Source organism: Triticum dicoccoides, chromosome 2A, assembly GCF_002162155.2.
Source record: "Triticum dicoccoides isolate Atlit2015 ecotype Zavitan chromosome 2A, WEW_v2.0, whole genome shotgun sequence".
Lineage (NCBI taxonomy): Eukaryota > Viridiplantae > Streptophyta > Magnoliopsida > Poales > Poaceae > Triticum > Triticum dicoccoides.
The window spans coordinates 392,622,862-392,638,985 of NC_041382.1; positions in this window are offsets into that span (position 1 = coordinate 392,622,862).

Genomic DNA, 16,124 nt, shown 5'->3' on the forward strand with positions numbered 1-16,124 from the left:
GTTATTAAATCAAACAAATGTCAGAAAATTAGAAAAGAAAACAGAAAAGGGGAGAGAGACTTACCTGGGCCACTTACCTGGCCCATCTCCAGCTGGCGGCCCAGCCCACCCCCGCTGCCTTCTGTCGTCCCCCTCCTCGGACAGAAGGACGAGGGCGTGTGCCCGACGCTCGCCGGCACGCGCGCGCGCCACCTCCCCCCTGCTGGCCACCTCCTGCTTCCTTCTCTCGCCCTCGATGCCCCGGACGAAGCCACGCAGCTGCCCCGCACCGCTCTCACTCTCCCTCGCCCTCCTCCTCTTCCCCTGCTCTCTCTCCCTCTCACCCGAAGCACTGCCGCCGCCGCAGCTCGCCACCGACGCGCTCCCCGCCGTCCCCTCGCCCCTCCGTAGAGCCCCCGAGCTCCGCCGCAACCCCCTCTACCTCCTCATCGAGCCAAGCAAGACGGAGCATCCCGTGGAGCCATCGCCGTCGCCATCCTCGCCTCCGGCCGCCGTGGGTACTCGCCGTCGATTCGGGAGCTTCCGGGCATCCCCGACCTCGCCCTCGCGCTCGCTGGATCCGCGGTGAGCTCCTCCACCGTTCCCCTCTCTTCTCCCTCCCGTTCCCGTGCCGTAGCGCCGCTCCCCACCACGGCCGAAGCCCCTCGCCGCCGTCCATGTCGCCGCCGCCGTCTCGGCCCGCCTCCGCCCAAACCAAGCCTCCCATCGCGCTCATGGTGCCACGAGGGTGCCGCCGAGCCCCTCAGGTGGCCTCCCCGTGCCCCGCAGCCCATTTCCGCTCGAAGCCGAGCTCCGGCCGCCGCCCCGAGCTCCGCTCCGGCGAGCTCCGCCGCCCCCGCAGCCTCCCGCATGAACCCCTAGACGCGCGCGAGTCTGGGCTTCGCGTGGGTGGTCTCCGCCGCCCGAATGATCGCCGGAACGGCGATCCCGAGCCCCTCCGCCGCGTTTGCTGTCGCCGGCGGCTAAACGCCGGCGCTTTAGCCCCGGTTGACCAGGGGGTTTGACCTCCCCTGGGTCAATGACATGTGGGCCCGGCCCTGACTAATTCTAGTTTAGGATTAGTTTAAATTTAATTAACTCTGTTAATTAATCCTGACACTGACCAGTGGGCCCGACCCCCCTAACCTTTTAATTAAATTAAATTAACCCATGTTAACCCCCCTTTCACTGACGTGTGGGTCCCACACGTCAGGTTTGACCCGGACCAGCCCAGTTGACCGCTGACGTCGTGCTGACGTCATGCTGACGCAATTATATATTTTCTGGAATTAAAATAATTCAGAAAATCCAGAAATTGATTTAAACTTCAAAAATTCATAGAAATTCAACCGTAGCTCAGATTGAAATAATTTATATATGAAAAATTATCAGAAAAATGCAACCTTTCCATCTGTACTAGTTTCATGCATGAAAAACCAACTTATACATGCTGAATATGGGAAAACACATTATGGCATGTATAAGAGACCTAATTTAGAAATGCATTTGAACCTTTGGTTCAAATGGACTTCAAACCAATTGAACACTAGTTGCATTAGCTCAACAGCATCACATCTACATGCCATGTTCATGCATCATATTGTTGCATATGATTGTGTTTTGATTGCCGGCACCGTTCCTTCTCGATAGGTCCTGCTCCGGAGACGTTCCAGAGTACCTGTCTGTGAAGCAGTGCCTCCCTTGTTGTTTTACCAGGCAAGCAAACCCCCTTGTTCATTTCGATAAAACCCTACTCTCTCGCTCCTGCTCTCAGTTATTGCATTAGGACAACAACGGTTCATCTGCTACTTTGTGCTGCGGTAGTTGAACCCATTCCTCTGCATGACCTGTCATTGCCACAGTAAATAGTTGAAACCCACTAGCATGTGTAGGAGTTGATTGAAGCCACTGATGTGTTCCTACCATGCTATGCCTGCTATTGCTTAGAGTTGTGTCAGGTCTGGTTCATTGGGAATGAATTGGAGTGTCACGATATGTTCTGGTGCTGAGAGTGAAGTGTGTGAACACGATTTGGTAAAGGTAGCGGTGAGAGGCCGTGTAGGAGTACATGGTGGGTTGTCTCACTGGAACCGTCCTTAAGCCCTGAGTTCTGTGTATGTTGTCCAATGACTCGATACTACCACACATTGGGTTCCGGTAACTCGACCCCTCTCGACTTATTAACCAACTTGGTCTCTGTCCAGGAGTCGCAACTAGTTTCTGGTGTTGGTAGGTAGTGCTAATTTTCTACCAAGTGGCACCCGGCAGGGTGGGCTTGGGACAGACTAGGCACACGTGGCCCGGTGTACCGAGTGGCACCCGGATGGTGGGCTCGGGAACCCTGTACACATCGTTTGGGGCCGTAAGCGACACCCCGGCCGGATCTCCTTGCGGATGGAACCCGAATAGGCAATAAACCTGGACTAGAGTCTTGTGTGGTTAGTCAGGTCGTGGCCGACACCCTCGCCAGGCTTCCGCTTGAAGGTTGCCGAGATACATGACGTGTACATGGCGGTAAGTGGCGAGAGCGTGTGTGAAGAAGTACACCCCTGCAGGGTTAACATGATCTATTCGAATAGCCGGGTCCGCGGTTATGGACTTCTTGGATGCTTACATGGTACATAGACAACTTGAAGTGGATACTCTAAAATGTTCAAGACAAGTGTGAGTGCTATGGATGGCCTTCTCGTAGGGAGACGGGGATGAATCCATAGTAGTGTATTGTATGGTGATTAGTGGACTCGTGTTCGTTGTTTCACCTCCGGAGTTTCTGGTAGTCGTAGAACAGGATAGCCACAGAGTCAAAGCTGGCTTGCTGCAACTAAACCCCACATTACCCTCTTGATACCAATGCATGTACGATAGGATCTGATGTAAGTCTTGCTGAGTACCTTTGTACTCATGTTGCTTTATTTATGTTTTTGCAGCGAAGACTTCGGTCTTACTAGTGTTCTCGTGGACTTCGACTAGTAGCTAGTACCTCAGCTACGATCTTGATCGGATGTTGTAGATAGTCAAGCTCTTCAGCCTTTTTCTTTTGTAGATGTCTGTACCCAGACATGTAATGCTTCCGCTTGTTGCTTGTATGCTCTGTATGATGGGTCTTGTGACCCCTGTTTGCAATAATTGCTATGCCGGCTCTTCTGAGCCTTTATCTATATGAGTTGTTGAGTTATGCTGTGATGCCATGTTGTACAGCACATACTTGCATGTTATGCGTACGTGTAATGTGTATTGCTATGTGTGGGATCTGACTATCTAGTTGTTTATTCTTAGTAGCCTCTCTTACCGGGAAATGTCTCCTAGTGCTTCCACTGAGCCCTGGTAGCTTGCTACTGCTCCGGAACACTTAGGCAGGCCGGCATGTGTCCTTCTTCGATCCTGTGTCTGTCCCTTCGGGGAAATGTCACGCGATGAATACCGGAGTCCTGCTAGCCCGCTACAGCCCGGTTCACCGGAGTCCTGTTAGCCTAGTGCTACAGCCTGGATTCACTCCCTGATGACCGACACGTTCGGTGCTGGGTCATGGATGCCTGTCCCTGTAAGTTAGTGCCACTTTGGGTTTACGACTAGCCATGTCAGCCCGGGCTCTTTATCATATGGATGCTAGCGACACCATCATATACGTGTGCCAAAATGCGCAAACGGTCCCGGGCAAAGGTAAGGCGACACCCGTGGGGATACCGTGCGTGAGGCCGCAAATCAATATGAGGTGTTACATGCTAGATCGATGTGGCATCGAGTCGGGGTCCTGACATCACGCCACAAAATACGCCAGCAGATTGAACTTGTGTAAATATTATTCTCTCTACGGTTGTTGGGGATATTACCACTAGGCATAAACCGGCCTACTTGGGCCGGGTTAACTTCATTAGTGGTATAAGCAGATGAAGGCCCAAGGCCTGTAGTCGATTTAGAACCTGTAGCCGTAAACCGGCCTGATGTATAACTTGTATTGTAAGTTAGGAATAGAGAGATACCAACCGGGATACGAGTATGAACCGGTTGGGACTCTATGAACCGACGGGCGTCACCCGTGTATATAAGGGGACGACCCGCCGGCGGTTCAAGGACAGACAACCACAACTCGAGCCTAGGCGAAGCTTGTTTGCTCCCTAGCCATCGAGACCACATCAATTCCATCACAACTAGACGTAGGCTTTTACCTTCATCGAAGGGGACGAACTAGTATAAAACCCTCGTGTCTTTGTGTCCGCTTTAACCCCTTCAAGTAAACTCGTAACGATGGCTCCATGACTAAGTCCTTTCACTAGGACATCTGTCGTGACAAATCCACGACAGTTGGCGCCCACCGTGGGGCTATCGCATGATGGTTTGACGATCTTGGAGGGCAAGCTCAAGGGACTCAAAGGCTATGTTGTGGGCCGGATGACCAAGAGTCGTCGTGGCAGGATCTACATCGACGACGCAGGATGGGGTCCCGAGGCCGATTCAATCGAGTACGGGTACTGGGTCCCCTTTGGTGGCATACACGTTCTCATCAGCAAGATCGGTGAGCCTGGACCTGAGCCGGACATCTGCACCGACCTCATCGAGACGGCTCAGCGTGCGAGATCTACCCAGGTTAAACCGGCCGTGAAGCGTGTCTTCGTTGGAGTCATCCACGGAGGAGAGCATGAGGACGGATCAGAACATGGTAGCGAGACCATCGTCTATTCCGGTGACGAGTCCTCAACCGGAGAAACCGAATCGCTATACCAATTGCAAGACGATATGGTTAGGGGTTGTTCCGATGGTGACAGTATTCCGGACCCCCCAGGCCAGGTCAACCGGGTTGGAATATTCATGGCCGGTACACAGGCATCGAATCACTCTTCGACCGCCGCAGCGATGCTCTCCGGATCAGCAGCGGCAGCGGCAGCAGGGGCAGGAGGCCCTGTGCGCCCGCCGGTTCAAGTTTTATCTGATCTGTTTGATGCACTAGTTGCGCTTATGGCAGAGGACAGTCCGGCGGATCAGGAGGCCCATAATGCAGAGATTGCAAAGGTGAAAGAGCAGATCGTGCAAGCCAAAGCGGATCTGGCAGCAGAAAAAGATAGGATGGCTGTAGAGCGGGCCGCTTTGGACGCCCAGGCCTACAAACTCATGCTTGACCAGAACGCATCACAGGAGGTTTTGAAGCAGAAGTACAGATCACGCCTACCATTAGGGTTTGACCCCCGAAATCTCTTTCAGACTCCAGGAGCTGGACCCAGTAATCCGCCGCAGCACCTGGAGACAAACCGGATTGAGGCACCAGGACCAGGGGCGACGGTCCAACCTCGCCTGATGGAACCTCCTCAGCAGAACATTGTGGTTCCTCCGCCGGTCCATACGCCCCCAGGTCATTATTCTAATCCTATGGACAACCTTGTTGCGGCCGCCGCGCGATTAGAGGCTATCCCAGTCGAAGGGGACTCTCCGCAAGCGGTAGAGACGCGCCGGGTTAAGGAGCTTCTCCAGACCGCGCTGATTCAGCAGGAAGCATACTCGTACAGCCGTGATCGGATTCACTCTATGCCCCGTCCAAGCCGGAGCTATAGCAGGCGCATGGATGAACCGACCATATCGAGCAATGCTCGAGGGCGTGAAGCGGCCCGTGGCAATAACCCGGCAGGCGGTGTCCGTGATGCTCAGGATGTGGTGGACCGGGCCCGGGCACGAAGGGAGGCCGAGTTAGCAGCACAGGATGATGCGGGTCAACTTACACCGGTTCGCCCTACCACCTCGCCGGGCCAGGAGTCGCATCTGCTTTGGGAGTGCCTTGTTTAATCCCCGCTTTACGCAATGTGCGCCTGCCCAAAGATTTCAAGGGTCCGCGCAAGGTGCCGAATTACACCACTGATCTATCCCCTGAAGCGTGGGTAGAGAGTTATGAGATGGCCATGGAGATGCTAGACGTGGATGAGACCGCGTGTGCAAAATACTTCACCATGATGCTTGAAGGCACGGCTCGTACTTGGTTGAAGAGCCTACCGCCCAATTCTGTCAGCTCATGGGCCCAGTTATGGGCCCGGTTTATCCAGAATTTCAAGGATACATGTAAGCAGCCCAAGTCCATAGTAGACCTGGCGGCTTGTGTCCAGGAGGAAGGAGAATCAACGACCCGTTGGGTGCGTCGCGTTTCGGAAATTTTGCACTCATCTGATAGGATTAATGCTGACTCTGCGATCTTAACCCTGGAAGGCAACTGCCGGTTTGAGCCTTTAAAATTGAAGTTGGGACGCATGAAGCGGTTCTGTAATGATATGGGAACCCTCATGGCCGCTTTAGTGAAGTATGCTGATTCGGACAGTACCAAGGATCCCGAGATTGATGATGATGAAGCAGGGAAGGGAAAGAAGAATAGCAACTCCAAGGGGCAACTGTACAAACCGGCGGGTCATGGAAACGGAGGCAAGCGCAAGGCGGATGGCAGCATGGACTTTGTGGCCAACACTAATGCACAGGACAGGGGGCAACGGCGCAGAGGTAAAGCGGCAAATCGTAATGGGGCTCCCAATCCTAACTCAAGCCGTTTGAATTATTTGCTGAATCAGCCTTGCCCAAAGCACGGGACGAAGGAGTCGCCAGCTAACCACCTTTGGAAGGATTGTTATATTATGCAGGAGTTTAAAAACTCTAATGCCTTCCGGTATGACCATGGGTTAGGTGGCGGTTCAGGATCCGGTTTCCATGGGCCGGGTCATGATGGAGCCTCCGGTTCAGGTCTCAATCAGGGCGGTCACAACAACCAGAATAATCAGCAGCAGCAGCAGCAGCAGCAGTCGGGTTATCAGAGCCAGCCAAAACAGTTGAACAATGGGCAATATCATGTTTTCACAACTAGCTTGGATAAACCCGACCGAAAACTCCACAAGCGAGCGGTGAATTCTGTTGAACCGGCCTTACCACGTTACTTGCGCTGGTCTGAGCAGCCTATCGTGTGGAGCAGAGAGGATCACCCACCCCGGGTTGATAACCCGGGCCAGCTAGCATTAGTGGTAGACCCTCAGGTGGGGGGTTACAAATTCACCAAGGTACTCATGGATGGAGGGAGCAGTATTAATATACTGTACTATGAGACATTCTGCCGCATGGGTCTAACAGACAAGGATCTCAGACCGTCTAATACGGTGTTCCATGGTGTAGTACCAGGCAAATCTGCATATCCTGTTGGTAAGATAGCCCTAGATGTGGCTTTTGGGGACGAGCACGATTCCCGGTCGGAAAAACTAACCTTTGAGGTGGTGAAGATCCGGAGCCCGTATCACGCCTTGTTTGGGCGGCCGGCTTATGCCAAGTTCATGGCGCGGCCTTGTTATATCTACTTGCAGCTCAAGATGCCGGGTTACAAGGGGACGATAACGGTTCATGGGAACCGTAGGTTCGCTTTAGAATGTGAGGAAGGTGATGCGGCTTATGCGGAGTCGGTCTGTGCCACGAAGGAGTTGAAGTTTTATAAGGACAATGTTGATCCGGCAGATATGACCCCTTTGAAGAAGCCAACCACAGAGCATGATTCGGATCAGAAGTTCAAATCGGCAGCTGAGACCAAACTTGTTGATTTCGTGCCCGGTGATTCGTCCAAGCAGTTCACTGTCAGTGCCAATCTGGATCCCAAATAGGAAAGCGCGCTCATCGAGTTCATCCGTGAGAATCGGGACATCTTTGCATGGAAACCATCCGACATGCCAGGTGTACCGAGTGAACTCGCTGAGCACACTCTTAATGTGGATCCTAAGTATAAACCGGTGAAACAATTCCTCCGCCGGTTTAACGAAGAAAGGCGTAAGGCCATTGGAGAGGAAGTGGCCAAGCTTTTAGCAGCTGGCTTTATCATTGAAGTGTTCCATCCAGAGTGGCTTGCTAATCCGGTGCTAGTTCTTAAGAAAAACGACACTTGGCGTATGTGTGTAGATTACACAGATCTTAACAAGGCCTGTCCAGCAGATCCTTTTGCCCTCCCCCGCATTGACCAGATCATTGATGCTACGGCGGGTTGTGAGCGTTTGAGTTTTTTGGATGCATACTCTGGATATCATCAGATCAAAATGGCGGTTAAGGACCAGGAGAAAACATCGTTCATTACTCCCTTTGGGGCCTTCTGTTATGTATCTATGCCCTTCGGGCTCAAGAGTGCCCAAGCCACCTATCAACGGTGTGTACAGAATTGCTTGCATAAACAGATCGGTCGCAATGTGCACGCCTATGTGGATGATATTGTAGTGAAGTCAAGGCAGAAGGAGACGCTGGTGGATGATTTGAAGGAAACCTTTGACAACTTGCACATTTAGAAGATGATGCTTAATCCGGCCAAGTGTGTCTTTGGTGTTCCGGCAGGCAAGTTACTGGGTTTTCTGGTGTCTAACAGAGGGATTGAGGCTAATCCGGAGAAGATTACGGCTATTACCTCTCTGGCTAAACCGAAGTGTATCAACGATGTTCAGCGTTTGGTGGGCCGAATCGCCGCACTGAGCCAGTTTATCAGCCGCCTCGGAGAGAAGGCCATCCCTTTATACCAAATGCTAAGGAAGACAGACAATTTCGTCTGGAGTTCGGCTGCTGATGAGGCATTTGAGGACTTGAAGCGGCAATTAGCCAATCCGCCTGTTCTTGCAGCTCCGGTTGACAAGGAGCCACTATTATTATACGTAGCAGCCAATGCTCGGGCAGTTAGCGTGGCTATTGTGGTGGAACGCAAGGAGGCAGGCAAGGAGTATCCGGTTCAGCGGCCGGTTTATTATATCAGCGAGGTGCTTATTGAATCCAAGCAAAGGTATCCGCATTGGCAGAAGCTGGTCTATGGTGTCTTCATGGCCAGCCGGAAGTTGAAGCAGTATTTTCAAGGGCACCCCATCACAGTGGTCAGTTCAGCTCCCTTGGGTGATATCATACAGAACCGGGAGGCGACTGGCCGGATTGCCAAGTGGGCTATAGAGCTTGGGCCACACGGACTAAAGTATGTACCTCGGACGGCGGTGAAGTCTCAAGCACTTGTTGATTTCATCAATGACTAGACAGAGTTACAAGCACCGGAGGAGAAGCCGGATCACACATATTGGACTATTCATTTTGATGGATCCAGGCAATTGGAAGGATCGGGGGCTGGAGTCGTGTTAACTTCCCCACGAGGTGATAAGTTTTGTTATGTTCTCCGCTTAATGTTCCCTTGTACTAATAATGCAGCTGAGTACGAAGCCTTTCTCCATGGTCTCTGGATGGCTAAAGAGATGAATTTAAGCCGGGTTAAGTGCTTCGGTGACTCGGACCTCGTGGCTCAACAGGTGTCTGGCACTTGGGATTCTAAGGACCCACTCCTGGCTGCATATCGTCGGGATGTGGATAATATTGCGGGTTGCTTCAAGGGTTATCAAGTGGATCATGTGGACCGTCGGAAGAATGAATCGGCGGACGCTTTAAGCCGGTTGGGTTCTCAACGCAAACCGGTCCCGCCTAATGTCTTTCTGGACGTGTTGCACAACCCGTCAGTTCAGCTCCCAGGTGAAGCGGACTTGGCTATTCCTGATCCGGAGGCTCAATTGGTGGCAGCATTACATGCTATTCCGGATTGGATGGTTCCTTATCTTGCATATATGAACCGGGGGGAGTTGCCAGAAGATGAGATTCTAGCCAGGCAGATAGTCCGGCGATCCAAGTCTATGACGATTCTCAATGGGGAATTGCATCATTGCAGTGTATCAGGGGCGTTTCAACGTTGTGTTTCTCCTGAGGAAGGCTGTGAAATCTTAAGGGAAATCCATGAAGGGGATTGTGGACACCACGCCGGTTCAAAGTCTCTGGTGGCAAAGGCGTTTCGTCACGGGTTTTACTGGTTGACAGCGCATGCTGACGCGGAGGACTTGGTTAAACGGTGTGATGGCTGTCAGAAATTTTCAAGGCATGCTCATGTGCCGGCTCAAGAATTGAGGATGATCCCAATAACGTGGCCGTTTGCAACTTGGGGGCTGGATATGGTCGGACCTTTTAAAAGGTCCAAGGATAAGAAAACCCACCTTTTGGTGGCAGTTGACAAATTCACCAAGTGGATTGAAGCGGAGCCTGTCAGCAGGTGTGATGCAGCAACAGCGGTGCAGTTCATCAAAAAGGTGATTTTCCGGTTTGGCTTTCCACACAGTATAATTACTGACAATGGCACCAATTTATCCAAAGGTGCTATGAAGGAGTTCTGTGAACGTGAGCACATCCGACTTGATGTGTCATCAGTGGCACACCCCCAGTCCAATGGACAGGCAGAACGAGCTAATCAAGAGATCTTGCGAGGCATCAAACCCCAACTTATGGTCCCTTTGCAAAGAACACCAGGATGTTGGGTTGAAGAGCTACCATCTATGCTATGGAGTATCAATACTACGCCAAACCGGTCCATAGGATACACGCCATTTTTCATGGTCTATGGAGCAGAGGCAGTTCTCCCTAGTGATATCCGGCACGATGCGCCTCGTGTGGCAGCTTATGTTGAAGCGGACAATGAGACAGCACGGCAAGACGCTTTGGACCTATTGGACGAGGAGCGCGATATAGCGGCTGCCCGTTGGGCGATTTACCAGCAAGATCTTCATCGCTATCACAGTCGCCGGGTTAGAACCAGAACTTTTCAAGAAGGAGATTTGGTGCTTCGACTCATCCAAGACCAGACGGATATGCACAAGTTATCCCCACCTTGGGAGGGGCCTTTCGTGGTCAGCAAGAATCTAAACAACGGGTCGTACTATCTGATTGATATTCGAGAGCATAAAGACTCACGCACGTCAGAGGAGGAGACCAACAGGCCGTGGAACATAGCTCATCTTCGGCCTTACTACACTTGAGCCATCGGCTCTATCTATGTACATATCATGACAGTGTATATATTATCTTTGATATAATAAAACCGGAGCCTCAGCTAAAGCGGGGTCTCTGTCTTTCTTATCATGTGTGGTTACATGGAGTGGTTCTGTTTTTAAAGCGGCCTCCGGTTTACCCCTTGACATTTGCTTTTTATATATCACTGGGGGCCTTGGTCGTGTCCGAACCAACGCGACACCTTTTGATAGGCGACAGCCACCAGATCATTTGGGGACATGGTCAAGTCTGAACCAGTCACGCCTCTTGGTCGGCCTAAGGCCACAAAATCACTTGGGGGCTTGGTCGAACCCGAACCATTGCCACGCCTCTTGATCTGGCATATATGCCACGAATCATTTGGGGACCTGGCTGACTTGAACCATCGCCACACCTATTGGGGGCTTGGTCCTGTCCGACCATGGTAATACCATCTGATCAGCTCAATATAGCATATTTTTGCAAACGGTCTTTTTCATTGCCTTTGCTTCCATGTTATTTTCATGGCTTGTTTGTTCTTTGTTTTTATTGAATTTCTTTTTTATGTCAAAAAAACACCTTTTTCCGGTTCAGCCGATGGATTTGATTCCCCTTTAATCCGGAGAAGTATGCCCGGTTTACCTTTTCTTGTTAAAACTCATGGAGTAACAAGGGGACTTGTATTGATTCAGTACGGTTTATACGGGAGCTGTTTTCTCCCCCCTTATTGACGGTTATGGTTTGTAAAACCGCCGCTTCAAGCTTGGCTAAGCCAGCTTCATACCCAAACATGACAGGTATTTCTGTATCACCTATTTGTTACATTACTGATACATATATTAAGATCATAAGCCGGCTGGCGGTATAACCGCCACCGAAGTTCAAATGTTTCTGATTGCAGGAAATATGAATTGAAGTTTTTCAAACAAAAGCTTCAGTACTTATGCATGAAGGCATATTCAAGGCAGAAGTATTAACTATCCTATTACAAGGCAACACGGTGCCCAAATAAGATCATTGTTCTTTTGGAAAGATGCCAAAGACAGCTATCCAAACCGGCTTCCGGTTCAAGCCTGCTCCTCATCACCCGCCGCTTCAGCTTCCTCGTCTCTACCCATTGGCTGGAAATCAACAGTGGTCCAGTCGATTCCCATTAAAGCTTGGAAAACAACCTCTTCATGGATCAGGGAAGACGGTTCAATATCAGGAGCGTAAGTGTTCTTACGGATTGGAGGGATCAGATTCTCCGCTTCAAGAGTTGGGGCAGGCACTCGCTTGTTCTGGTCATTGTATTGTGCTTGATAATGCGTCAAGTCTGCCTCTTCAGCTAGCTGACAAGCCAGAGGGCGCACCGCACGGTTTATTGCCCTTAAATCCTCCTCGTTAAATTCAGAGCCATCTTCCTTCACGCTGGGATAGCCTTGAGATGCTTCCACAGGGTCAAAGTCTGGAACCCATGCCTTGGCCCGGATCAATGCGTTAATAGCTCCGGTTCGAGCAGCCGATTTTTTCAGCTCTTCAATCCGGGCCGGAAGCATCGAGAACCTGTTTAGAGTGTCCTGGATTAAAGAAGGTGCCGGGTTGTTATGAGAGGCTGTGGTGATGATCCGCTGGGCTCCGGTATATAATTGCTCTACTAAGGTGTAGGCAGCCTTCAGTTTCTTCCGCACATCGTTTCCTAAGTGCCCGATGCGTGTGCCTACAACGATATAGGGACGGTCTCAAACCGGATTTATACAATAGCAGGTTCAAATTATCACAGAAGTTAAAAGGGGCTTACCAAAGATTGCAGCGGTCATGGAGTGTATTTGCCGCTTTACGGCCGTAAGTTCATCCACCACCGGTTTAAGGGCAGCTTCAGCATTTTCCGCTCTTTTAGTTAAAGCGGCCTTCTCAGTGGCCCAATCAGCCCGCTCTTTCTTGAAGCCTTCCTTCAGCTGTTCAGTGGTGTTCAAGGCGCTGGTTAATTCTTCCTTGGCCTTGTCTGTTTCGGCCTGTTGGGTTTTCAAGACCTCCTGCAAATCGGCAATCCGGTCTTCCTTGATTCTCACCTCAGCCTGCATACAGACAGTGTTTAGCTTTCAACAAGCGGTTCAAGAAATTGAAGTATCAACCACATAACAAAGTTATACGCCTGATACTTGGGGGCTAATGCACCTTCAATTTTTGTATATATTACTAGATTGCAAAGTCCCAAACTCAATACAAGTATTCAACTTGGCACTTGGGGGCTAATGGCTATCTAATCAAATTATGTTCTAAGGACAGTTTTCTATTGGAACCCCGGTTTACTTATGCTACGTTAAACCAGCCCTTGGGGGCTATATTGATGGATTTCAAAGTGTTGAGGATCGTATTCAAGTCCCGGTTTGACTAAAGGTTACAAACCGACCCTTGGGGGCTACGAGGATTGACATAATGGCAGAAAGTAAAGAAGTTACCTCAAATTTATCCCTCATCATCTTCACCAGACCAGCTTCACAGTCACGGCTAGTATAAAGCCGGTTTAAGTAGCCGGAATGAAGATCTTGGGCACTCAGAGCAGCGTATGTTTCCAGTTCAACATCCCATTTTCCTTTGTTCAGAGTGGAAAAATCCTCTTTTATGGTATGCTTGGTAAGGGTGACAGGATTCCCGGGCTCAAAGCGGCCCACACTGGTAATCACGACGTCATCATCTTTGGACTCGCCGGTTTGTGTTGGTGCGGCCGGTTTGTCAGGAGGACTGTGGGATTTCTCAATCCGGACGGAGCTGGCAGGCGGGTCAGCAGAGGCTGAAGTGTTAATAGGCCTATCTTCGGGAATATCATCATCTTGCAAAGGAGGATCATTGGGAATATCTTCAGGAGCAAACTCTTCAAGATCTGGTACTTTGTCATGTTCTGGGGCTACATCTTCTTCAGCCACTTTATCCAGGCGGGCCTTCTTGCTTGGTTTCGGTTTGGCCCTGAAAGAAGAACAAGGAGTCAAGGAAAAGCACAAGCCATTACACAGTATACGGGAATCATATGTTTCAGTTTAGCTTACCTAGCAACTATTTTCAAAGGTGGTAGTTGAGTGGCCGACGATTCACCAGAAGATGAATGAGAAGTGACCTAATAATCGGAGTCGGATGGATTAAGAGGTTGACGGAAGAAACCCGCTTTAGGATTTAAATCAATAAAAAGGTCGGAGACATCGGAGCGGCGTTTTCGAACCGGGCTGTTTGGTAAACCGGCAGAGGTAACTACCTGGCCACTGTGCCGGGTTGTGCGGCGAGCTTCATGTTGCTGAGTCTTCATAAGAAAATTGGGCTCCAAGTAAGCAAGATGATGAGAAAATTTAACTTTCCGATTTGCCTGGCGAAATTTTGGCAAAGGCAAGATTTCTGAATCGGAAGAGAGAATAGTTACCTCAACGAATCCCGCATTGCTGGCTTCAGCGTCGTCCTGACAAGCATCATCATCAATAAGGCGTGTAAAAAGTAAGCCAAGTGAATCAAGTTCTACCTCAAGATCCGGGTTACCCACATCATCATCAATAGCTGGATCAGATGAAGCGGTGGTCTTTCTCTTGTGAGCTGGTTTCTTAATAAGGTTGGTCTTGGGCCGGGTTGGCCGCCCTGCCTTCTCCGTTTTATCTTGTGAAAGTTTCTTGCTCCAAAACGGATTATCACCCTGGATCAGTAGTAATTAAACGTCAGACAGATAAAGCAGTAACAGATTCAACAATAGAGCAACTAAAATCTTACTTCTGGCGGTTTGTTGGTGGTGCAGTAAGGAGGCAGACCAGTTTGAGCACAGAGGTGCTCCGGTTCATTCAACATCTTCTTTACAGAATCTGTGACTTCATCGTCGGAGAGTTGAATTTTAGTGTGTCGGAGTGGGTCATCGATGCTACCAGTATACTTGCACATCAAACCGGAGCGCCGGCTCAGAGGCAGTATACTCCACGATATCCAACAGCGTGCAAGGTCTATTCCTGTTAACCCGTTGGCCATAAAGGCTCGGAGCTTGGAAGGCTGCGGAGCATATTTAATTCTCTCCTTGCCACTTAGCCTTTGTGGAAAAGGGTGAGTGTTGCTGAGCCGTTCCGGACGGAAGCCAGACAAGGGATTTTCATTCTCAGGAGAGGTATCTTTGCAATAAAACCAAGTTGCATTCCACTCCTTGGGGTGAGTATGGAGTTTAACGTGGGGATAAGTGATTTCCTTCCTCTTTTGAATGGCCATACCACCCAGTTCAGTATTGGGGCCGTCGGTAAACTCAGTACGACGGTTTAAATGGAAGAGGTCTCTAAACAACTCGACAGAAGGCTCCTCTTGAAGGTATACCTCAGAGAGTACTTGAAAGTGACATAGATTGGTGACGGAATTGGGGCCAATATCCTGTGGACGGAGCTGAAAGTTGGCTAACACATCCCGGTAAAATTTTGAACCGGGCAGTTTGAAGCCCCGGGCCAAGTGATCTGCGCAGACCACAACCTCTCCTTCCTGGGGTGTGGGAGGACATTCATCTCCAGGAACCCTCCAGTGGATCGTATCTTTACTATCTAAAGCGCCGATCAAGACTAGATCGTCCAGCTGTGATTCTGTGACGCGAGAAGGAACCCAATTGCACTCATACACTTGTTTGGCCATGGCAAGATCTACAAGAAATAGGTGATCCGGTTCAAGAACACGCTGGATAAAAGAAGGTGTTGATCTAAAACTACGATAAACCGGAGGCAGTGCCTATAAACCGGTCTTCTGCAATACGGCGTCATATGAATTCTGGCGGTTCAACCAGGGGACTAATGATATATACCGGTTTAGCAATTTTTTCTATGGTAAGTTAAACCGCCTGATCTAAGCATCGGAAGCAATTGAAGCTATGGATAACTAGGTATGCAGAAACAAGTTTCGCAAGATCTTATTACAGCCGCGGATCTACAGCGAGCTCACAAAAACAGAAAATATTTCGAAGAGTAAGGCAGAAACAGAAGTGAACTATTGAGCAGATATGTGTGGAAGATCTATGGGCTTAGATGAGAAGCTACAGGCGGATGCGTAGAGATCACTACTAAACACAACAGAAGTTCACAGATTCATTCAAGGTCAGAGAACAGATATAAGCGCGCCATGAACACAGTATGAACATGGAACCCTAAGACCAGATCTAGGTTAAAAAGAGGAGAAAGCTTACCGAGAACGGAGAAGATGCGGAGAGATGCCGCAATGATCTGGTACGTTCAGGTCGATGCAGCGGCCCAAGACGAGGCAGAGGTCAACGGCGGTGGCGGAGCTCCAAGGCCAGCGACGCGAGCAAGACGAAGAAGAAGGGACGAAGGGAAAGGAAAGAAATGACCCTTCGGTCTTATTTATAA